This window comes from Cyprinus carpio, unplaced genomic scaffold (genome assembly GCF_018340385.1).
Source record: "Cyprinus carpio isolate SPL01 unplaced genomic scaffold, ASM1834038v1 S000000282, whole genome shotgun sequence".
Taxonomy (NCBI): domain Eukaryota; kingdom Metazoa; phylum Chordata; class Actinopteri; order Cypriniformes; family Cyprinidae; genus Cyprinus; species Cyprinus carpio.
This window is the reverse complement of record NW_024873030.1, coordinates 1-9,293: the sequence shown is the minus strand read 5'-3', so window position 1 is coordinate 9,293 and position 9,293 is coordinate 1. Positions and strand designations below refer to the sequence as shown.

Here is a 9,293-nt window from a genome sequence, read left to right as displayed (position 1 = left end):
CTACTCCCCGAAAACGCAAACTCAGTGCGACAGACTGGCAAAATACAGGATGGCGCTACTCTTTGTGTTTTTTGCCATTCTGCTAATGACGCTTGGCTTGAAAACACACAGGCTAGCTGGCCACCCTTACTCAGTTGTCAAAAAAAAAACTATTTTAAGCTGTGCAGTGCCTGTATGTTGGCGTTTTCTGTGGGTGCTTTGATCCTCTAAGTCGTCCTCCCAGAGACCACACACGTAGGTTTGTGCCGTGGCTTAGTTGGTTAAAGCGTCTGTCTCGTAAACAGGAGATCCTGGGTTCGAATCCCAGCGGTGCCTTTGTCGTCCTTCATGTCCCTCAACCGTGGAGGAGTGCAGAGGTCAAGCATGCAGGCTGGCGTCCGTGGACTAGTTTGTTTAAAAAAAAAAGTGAAAGTGACGTGACATACAGCCAAGTATGGTGACCCCTACTCAGAATTGGTGCTCTGCATTTAACTCATCCAAAGTGCACACGCAGCAGTGAACACGAACACACACGTGGAGCATTGGGCAGCCATTTATGATGCGTTGCACGGGGGAGCAGTGGGGGGTCGGTGCCTTGCTCAAGGGCACCTTAGTCGTGGTATTGCCGGCCCGAGACTCGATCCCACAACCTTAGGGTTAGGAGTCAAACTCTCTAACCATTAGGCCACGACTTCAACAGGAGATCATGGGTGAGAATCCCAGCATTTCCTTTGTTTGTCCGCTCGTGTGTCTTTGCGCAGCCGTCCTTGTGGAGCGTGTGCTTTTGAAAACAACCCCTCAGCAGCTCTTGAAGGATAGCACACCATGCAAAACGTGCCACTGCTGTGAGGCACCTTGGCTTAAAGTGCCTGTCTTGTAAACAAGAGATCCTGTTTTTGAAACCCTGTGGTGTCTCTCTGCCGGTGTTTGCGCTCTGTCGGCTCGTCATTGGACAGGAGACCCTGACAATGCTGTTGCTCTTTTGAACCGGGCGCGTCAATTGCATAGAGACCTGAGGACCCATCTTTCCCCGTGCACAGAGCGTCTGATCGTTTAGCATGCTGACAGGCTCTTTGGTGCAATGGATAGCGCATTGGACTTCTATATTGCCAAATGAGGCCATTCAAAGGTTGTGGGTCTCTCCAGAATTGCTTCTTTTGGCATTCTGTTAAGGGAGCTCGGCCAACAAACACAGAGGCTAGCCGGCCACCCCGACTCAGTTGTCAAAACAATATTTTTAGGCTGTGAAGTGCCTGGCCGTTGGCCTCTTCTCTGGATCCTCCAAATCACCGTCCTAGAAACAGCTTTTCCAGGTTGGCGCCGTGGCTTAGTTGGTTAAAGCGCCTGTCTAGTAAACAGGAGATCCTGGGTTCGAATCCCAGCGGTGCCTTTGCTGGTGGTAAGGCACAACTTTGTATTTTGTGGTCTTGCTTTCCACAAACAGGGGGTGCAGAGGAGCAAGGCAGCATGTGATTTCATTTGCGAACTATCCCTCAGCTGATACCAAAGAATGCTGGCCCAGGGCAGTGCAGTAGGGTGCCGTGGCTTAGCTGGTCTTAGCGCTTGTCTTGTAAACAAGAGATCTTGGGTTAAAATCCCAGCAGTGCCTTTTAACTGGTGACTTTGCTTTGTGGGTTCTTTCTTGGAAAGAAAGGAGGCCCTGATAGTGCCTATGCTTTTCAAACTGCATTCCATCTGTGCAGAGACTTAAGGACCTTGTCCTTCCTACTCCCCGAACATGCAACCTCAATGCGACGGACTCGCACAAGCCAGAAAGGCAATACTCTGTGTGGCACTGTGACGCAATGGATAGCGCATTGGACTTCTAGACTGACACATGAGGCCATTCAAAGGTTGTGGGTTCGAGTCCCACCAGAGTCGTGACTTTTGGCATTCTGCTAAAGGCACTTGGCCAACAAACACAGAGTCTAGCTGGCCACCCCCGACTCAGTTGTCTAAATAAACTGTTTTAAGCTGTGCAGCGCCTGGCTCTTGGCCTTTTCTCTGGATGTTTTGATCCTCTAAGTCGCCCTCCCAGAGGCAGCATACGCAGGTTGTTGCAGTGGCATAGTTGGTTAAAGCGTCTGTCTAGTAGACAGGAGATACTGGGTCCGATCCCAGCAGCGCCTTTTGTGGTGATCAAGCACCACCTTGTGTTGTGTGGTTCTGCTTTCAGCAAACAGAATGCTGGCCTGGTCCAATGCGGCTGGGCGCCGTGGCTTAGCTGGTCAAAGCGCTTGTCTTGTAAACAAGAGATCCTGGGTTCGAATCCCAGCGGTGCCTCTAAAATCTGAACCTTCTCTGTGGGTTCTTTCTTGGAAAAGAGGCCCAGATAGTGCCTCTGTTTTTTAACTGCATTCCAATTTTGCAGAGACCCAAGGACCTTGTCCTTCCTACTCCCCGAACACGCAAACTCAGTGCGACAGACTGGCAAAATCCAGGATGGCGCTACTCTTTGTGTTTTTTGCCATTCTGCTAATGACGCTTGGCTTGAAAACACACAGGCTAGCTGGCCACCCTGACTCAGTTGTCAAAAAAACTATTTTAAGCTGTGCAGTGCCTGTATGTTGGCGTTTTCTGTGGGTGCTTTGATCCTCTAAGTCATCCTCCCAGAGACCACACACGTAGGTTGGCGCCGTGGCTTAGTTGGTTAAAGCGTCTGTCTCGTAAACAGGAGATCCTGGGTTCGAATCCCAGCGGTGCCTTTGTCGTCCGTCATGTCCCTCAACCGTGTGCTTTTCTAAGATCGGACAGCAAACAGTGATAGTGAGGAGTGCAGAGGTCAAGCATGCAGGCTGGCGTCCGTGGACTAGTTTGTTTAAAAAAAAAAAGTGAAAGTGACGTGACATACAGCCAAGTATGGTGACCCCTACTCAGAATTGGTGCTCTGCATTTAACTCATCCAAAGTGCACACGCAGCAGTGAACACGAACACACACGTGGAGCATTGGGCAGCCATTTATGATGCGTTGCACGGGGAGCAGTTGGGGGTCGGTGCCTTGCTCAAGGGCACCTTAGTCGTGGTATTGCCGGCCCGAGACGCGATACCACAACCTTAGGGTTAGGAGTCAAACTCTCTAACCATTAGGCCACGACTTCAACAGGAGATCATGGGTGAGAATCCCAGCATTTCCTTTGTTTGTCCGCTCGTGTGTCTTTGCGCAGCGGTCCTTGTGGAGCGTGTGCTTTTGAAAACAACCCCTCTGCAGCTTTTGAAGGATAGCACACCATGCAAACGTGCCACTGCTGTGAGGCACCTTGGCTTAAAGTGCCTGTCTTGTAAACAAGAGATCCTGTTTTTGAAACCCTGTGGTGTCTCTCTGCCGGTGTTTGCGCTCTGTCGGCTCGTCATTGGACAGGAGACCCTGACAATGCTGTTGCTCTTTTGAACCGGGCGCGTCAATTGCATAGAGACCCGAGGACCCGCCTTTCCCGTGCACAGAGCGTCTGATCATTTAACATGCTGACAGGCTCTTTGGTGCAATGGATAGCGCATTGGACTTCTATATTGCCAAATGAGGCCATTCAAAGGTTGTGGGTCTCTCCAGAATTGCTTCTTTTGGCATTCTGTTAAGGGAGCTCGGCCAACAAACACAGAGGCTAGCCGGCCACCCCGACTCAGTTGTCAAAAAAAATATTTTAGGCTGTGAAGTGCCTGGCCATTGGCCTCTTCTCTAGATCCTCCAAATCACCGTCCTAGAAACAGCTTTTCCAGGTTGGCGCCGTGGCTTAGTTGGTTAAAGCGCCTGTCTAGTAAACAGGAGATCCTGGGTTCGAATCCCAGCGGTACCTTTGCTGGTGGTAAGGCACCACCTTGTCTTTTGTGGTCTTGCTCTCCACAAACAGGGGGTGCAGAGGAGCAAGGCAGCATGTGATTTCATTTGCGAACTATCCCTCAGCTGATACCAAAGAATGCTGGCCCAGGGCAGTGCAGTAGGGTGCCGTGGCTTAGCTGGTCTTAGCGCTTGTCTTGTAAACAAGAGATCTTGGGTTAAAATCCCAGCAGTGCCTTTTAACTGGTGACTTTGCTTTGTGGGTTCTTTCTTGGAAAGGAGGCCCTGATAGTGCCTCTGCTTTTCAAACTGCATTCCATCTGTGCAGAGACCCAAGGACCTTGTCCTTCCTACTCCCCGAACACGCAAACTCAGTGCGACAGACTCGCACAAGCCAGAAAAGCAATACTATGTGTGGCTCTGTGGCGCAATGGATAGCGCATTGGAAAACTAGACTGACACATGACTCCAACCAAAAACCCAAAGTTCGCAGCCCACAATATCCGTGACTTTTGGCATTCTGCTAAAGGCACTTGGCCAACAAACACAGAGTCTAGCTGGCCACCCCGACTCAGTTGTCTAAATAAACTGTTTTAAGCTGTGCAGTGCCTGGCTCTTGGCCTTTTCTCTAGATGTTTTGATCTTCTAAGTCGCCCTCCCAGAGGCAGCATACGCAGGTTGTTGCAGTGGCATAGTTGGGTTAAAGCGTCTGTCTAGTAGACAGGAGATACTGGGTCCGATCCCAGCAGCGCCTTTTGTGGTGATCAAGCGCCACCTTGTGTTGTGTGGTTCTGCTTTCAGCAAACAGAATGCTGGCCTGGTCCAACGCGGCTGGGCGCCGTGGCTTAGCTGGTCAAAGCGCTTGTCTTGTAAACAAGAGATCCTGGGTTCGAATCCCAGCGGTGCCTCTAAAATCTGAACCTTCTCTGTGGGTTCTTTCTTGGAACAGAGGCCCTGATAGTGCCTCTGTTTTTGAACTGCATTCCAATTTTGCAGAGACCCAAGGACCTTGTCCTTCCTACTCCCCGAACACGCAAACTCAGTGCGACAGACTGGCAAAATTCAGGATGGCGCTACTCTTTGTGTTTTTTGCCATTCTGCTAATGACACTTGGCTTGAAAACACACAGGCTAGCTGGCCACCCTGACTCAGTTGTCAAAAAAAACTATTTTAAGCTGTGCAGTGCCTGTATGTTGGCGTTTTCTGTGGGTGCTTTGATCCTCTAAGTCGTCCTCCCAGAAACCACACGCGTAGGTTGGCGCCGTGGCTAAGTTGGTTAAAGCGTCTGTCTCGTAAACCAGGAGATCCTGGGTTCGAATCCCAGCGGTGCCTTTGTCGTCCTTCATGTCCCTCAACCGTGTGCTTTTCTGAGATCGGACAGCAAACAGGGATAGTGAGGAGTGCAGAGGTCAAGCATGCAGGCTGGTGTCCGTGGACTAGTTTGTTTAAAAAAAAAAAGTGAAAGTGACGTGACATACAGCCAAGTATGGTGACCCCTACTCAGAATTGGTGCTCTGCATTTAACTCATCCAAAGTGCACACGCAGCAGTGAACACGAACACACACGTGGAGCATTGGGCAGCCATTTATGATGCGTTGCACGGGGAGCAGTTTGGGGGTCGGTGCCTTGCTCAAGGGCACCTTAGTCGTGGTATTGCCAGCCCGAGACTTGATCCCACCACCTTAGGGTTAGGAGTCAAAGGCCCCATTTACACTGCATGGTTCAAGTGACCCAATTCCGATTTTTTTTTCTCTCATGTGGCACAGATCGGATATGACCGGTAAACATGTAAGCAGGAAAAAAAAAACGCATGGATTCCGATTTTCTCAGATCGGATTCAGGCCTCATTCATATGTGGTAATAAAATCGGATATGAATCGGATACGTGCATTTGCGTGTGCCATGTAAGCAGACAAATCGGATATTCCCCAGTAAATGCGAGTCGTACGTCATTAAAAAAGTGACGTCAACACAGGTGGACACCACCAACTGAGATCATATTACTTATTATACGCGCGATGGAGGACGAAGGATACGCACAGTGGAGCAATGCGGAGTTTTCATGTCCTTTAAGTCTTTGGGGCGAAGAGACAGTGCAGGCAAAAATGCAGGGTTGTTACAGAAATAAATCCGTGTTTGAAGACATTTCACGAGATATGGGCAGACACGCTTTAGGCGCTTTTTTCTCCGCTGTATAGGGTGACCAGACGTCCCGAAAAATTCGGGACAGTCCCGAAATCTAAACTGTTGTCCCAAATCCCGAATCTGGCCCTAATTGTCCCGAAAATTAGATTAAAGCAAAATCTTGAGTAGTTATTGTCTGATAAAAATTAAAAACTGTCTGTGGAGGTTGAGTCGTCCTGCAACCAGCCCCCGCCGTCTGCTCATTGGCTGCAGCATCTTTTTTCTAAGTTCTAAAAAAAAATACCGTAGGCGGCTAGGCGCGAATTTAGATATGCATAGATAAGCTAATTTTCATTCATTCCGTTGGCATGGCTAGTGTACCGGAACCCCAACACGCTGCTAAAAAGCAAGAACGATGAAGAGAGCGCAAGTTGCTGCAGCCGCGAGGAGGACAGTGATGCACGCGTAAAGGAGTAACTGATTGTTCGCGACACTGTGTACAAAAAAAATACTTCACTACACAATTATTTCGTTACTTTCGTTTAAGCTTATACGCAGGAAGGTCTGATTCACGCACTGTTACTTACAACAGTCATTTTTTTTTTTTGGTTCAGGTTTGAAATTAATTATCTTTTATTATAGGCTACGCAGTCTAATATCATAGAAGCCCCCCCATCCCGTCACCCCAGACCGTAGACAACCGTTTGGTAGTTTCAGCAGTGTATAGCTGTAAATGCAAAAATCGGATACGGGTCACTTTTAAAAGATGATGTAAGCGGGTCGTCCAAAAAATCGGATATAGTCAGAAAATCGGATTTGGGCATCAAGACCTGCAGTGTAAAAGCAGCCTAACTCTCTAACCATTAGGCCACGACTTCAACAGGAGATCATGGGTGAGAATCCCAGCATTTCCTTTGTTTGTCCGCTCGTGTGTCTTTGCGCAGCGGTCCTTGTGGAGCGTGTGCTTTTGAAAACAACCCCTCTCAGCAGCTTTTGAAGGATAGCACACCATGCAAACGTGCCACTGCTGTGAGGCACCTTGGCTTAAAGTGCCTGTCTTGTAAACAAGAGATCCTGTTTTTGAAACCCTGTGGTGTCTCTCTGCCGGTGTTTTTGCGCTCTGTCGGCTCGTCATTGGACAGGAGACCCTGACAATGCTGTTGCTCTTTTGAACCGGGCGCGTCAATTGCATAGAGACCTGAGGACCCGTCTTTCCCGTGCACAGAGCGTCTGATCATTTAGCATGCTGACAGGCTCTTTGGTGCAATGGATAGCGCATTGGACTTCTATATTGCCAAATGAGGCCATTCAAAGGTTGTGGGTCTCTCCAGAATTGCTTCTTTTGGCATTCTGTTAAGGGAGCTCGGCCAACAAACACAGAGGCTAGCCGGCCACCCCGACTCAGTTGTCAAAAAAAATATTTTAGGCTGTGAAGTGCCTGGCCGTTGGCCTCTTCTCTGGATCCTCCAAATCACCGTCCTAGAAACAGCTTTTCCAGGTTGGCGCCGTGGCTTAGTTGGGTTAAAGCGCCTGTCTAGTAAACAGGAGATCCTGGGTTCGAATCCCAGCGGTGCCTTTGCTGGTGGTAAGGCACCACCTTGTATTTTGTGGTCTTGCTTTCCACAAACAGGGGGTGCAGCAGAGGAGCAAGGCAGCATGTGATTTCATTTGCGAACTATCCCTCAGCTGATACCAAAGAATGCTGGCCCAGGGCAGTGCAGTAGGGTGCCGTGGCTTAGCTGGTCTTAGCGCTTGTCTTGTAAACAAGAGATCTTGGGTTAAAATCCCAGCAGTGCCTTTTAACTGGTGACTTTGCTTTGTGGGTTCTTTCTTGGAAAGGAGGCCCTGATAGTGCCTATGCTTTTCAAACTGCATTCCATCTGTGCAGAGACTTAAGGACCTTGTCCTTCCTACTCCCCGAACATGCAACCTCAATGCGACGGACTCGCACAAGCCAGAAAGGCAATACTCTGTGTGGCTCTGTGGCGCAATGGATAGCGCATTGGACTTCTAGACTGACACATGAGGCCATTCAAAGGTTGTGGGTTCGAGTCCCACCAGAGTCGTGACTTTTGGCATTCTGCTAAAGGCACTTGGCCAACAAACACAGAGTCTAGCTGGCCACCCCGACTCAGTTGTCTAAATAAACTCTTTTAAGCTGTGCAGTGCCTGGCTCTTGGCCTTTTCTCTGGATGTTTTGATCCTCTAAGTCGCCCTCCCAGAGGCAGCATACGCAGGTTGTTGCAGTGGCATAGTTGGTTAAAACGTCTGTCTAGTAGACAGGAGATACTGGGTCCGATCCCAGCAGCGCCTTTTGTGGTGATCAAGCACCACCTTGTGTTGTGTGGTTCTGCTTTCAGCAAACAGAATGCTGGCCTGGTCCAACGCGGCTGGGCGCCGTGGCTTAGCTGGTCAAAGCGCTTGTCTTGTAAACAAGAGATCCTGGGTTCGAATCCCAGCGGTGCCTCTAAAATCTGAACCTTCTCTGTGGGTTCTTTCTTGGAACAGAGGCCCTGGTAGTGCCTCTGTTTTTGAACTGCATTCCAATTTTGCAGAGACCCAAGGACCTTGTCTTTCCTACTCCCCGAACACGCAAACTCAGTGCGACAGACTGGCAAAATCCAGGATGGCGCTACTCTTTGTGTTTTTTGCCCATTCTGCTAATGACGCTTGGCTTGAAAACACACAGGCTAGCTGGCCACCCTGACTCAGTTGTCAAAAAAACTATTTTAAGCTGTGCAGTGCCTGTATGTTGGCGTTTTCTGTGGGTGCTTTGATCCTCTAAGTCGTCCTCCCCGAGACCACACACGTAGGTTGGCGCCGTGGCTTAGTTGGTTAAAGCGTCTGTCTAGTAAACAGGAGATCCTGGGTTCGAATCCCAGCGGTGCCTTTGTCGTCCGTCATGTCCCTCAACCATGTGCTTTTCTAAGATCGGACAGCAAACAGGGATAGTGAGGAGTGCAGAGGTCAAGCATGCAGGCTGGCGTCAGTGGACTAGTTTGTTTAAAAAAAAAAAAGTGAAAGTGACGTGACATACAGCCAAGTATGGTGACCCCTACTCAGAATTGGTGCTCTGCATTTAACTCATCCAAAGTGCACACGCAGCAGTGAACACGAACACACACGTGGAGCATTGGGCAGCCATTTATGATGCGTTGCACGGGGAGCAGTTGGGGGTCGGTGCCTTGCTCAAGGGCACCTTAGTCGTGGTATTGCCGGCCCAAGACTCGATCCCACAACCTTAGGGTTAGGAGTCAAACTCTCTAACCATTAGGCCACGACTTCAACAGGAGATCATGGGTGAGAATCCCAGCATTTCCTTTGTTTGTCCGCTCGTGTGTCTTTGCGCAGCGGTCCTTGTGGAGCGTGTGCTTTTGAAAACAACCCCTCAGCAGCTTTTGAAGGATAGCACACCA

At 49.5% G+C, this 9,293-nt stretch overlaps 11 non-coding genes across 11 annotated transcripts; all 11 read left to right on the top strand.

Annotated features, from left to right (window-relative positions):
- Positions 1–241: 241 nt before the first annotated feature.
- On the top strand, positions 242–315 carry trnat-cgu. Its single transcript has one exon. It is a non-coding gene; the product is annotated as a tRNA-Thr (tRNA).
- Positions 316–1,295: 980 nt separating this feature from the next.
- trnat-agu lies at positions 1,296–1,369 on the top strand. The gene has a single exon. It is a non-coding gene; the product is annotated as a tRNA-Thr (tRNA).
- Positions 1,370–2,188: 819 nt separating this feature from the next.
- trnat-ugu lies at positions 2,189–2,262 on the top strand. The gene has a single exon. It is a non-coding gene; the product is annotated as a tRNA-Thr (tRNA).
- Positions 2,263–2,610: 348 nt separating this feature from the next.
- On the top strand, positions 2,611–2,684 carry trnat-cgu. The gene has a single exon. It is a non-coding gene; the product is annotated as a tRNA-Thr (tRNA).
- A 1,013-nt stretch (positions 2,685–3,697) lies between these two features.
- trnat-agu lies at positions 3,698–3,771 on the top strand. Its single transcript has one exon. It is a non-coding gene; the product is annotated as a tRNA-Thr (tRNA).
- An 815-nt stretch (positions 3,772–4,586) lies between these two features.
- Positions 4,587–4,660, top strand: trnat-ugu. The gene has a single exon. It is a non-coding gene; the product is annotated as a tRNA-Thr (tRNA).
- Positions 4,661–5,009: 349 nt separating this feature from the next.
- trnat-cgu lies at positions 5,010–5,084 on the top strand. Its single transcript has one exon. It is a non-coding gene; the product is annotated as a tRNA-Thr (tRNA).
- A 2,294-nt stretch (positions 5,085–7,378) lies between these two features.
- trnat-agu lies at positions 7,379–7,453 on the top strand. The gene has a single exon. It is a non-coding gene; the product is annotated as a tRNA-Thr (tRNA).
- Positions 7,454–7,853: 400 nt separating this feature from the next.
- On the top strand, positions 7,854–7,943 carry trnar-ucu. The gene is given in 2 exon segments: positions 7,854–7,890; positions 7,908–7,943. It is a non-coding gene; the product is annotated as a tRNA-Arg (tRNA).
- Positions 7,944–8,270: 327 nt separating this feature from the next.
- trnat-ugu lies at positions 8,271–8,344 on the top strand. Its single transcript has one exon. It is a non-coding gene; the product is annotated as a tRNA-Thr (tRNA).
- Positions 8,345–8,693: 349 nt separating this feature from the next.
- Positions 8,694–8,767, top strand: trnat-cgu. Its single transcript has one exon. It is a non-coding gene; the product is annotated as a tRNA-Thr (tRNA).
- Positions 8,768–9,293: the final 526 nt, after the last annotated feature.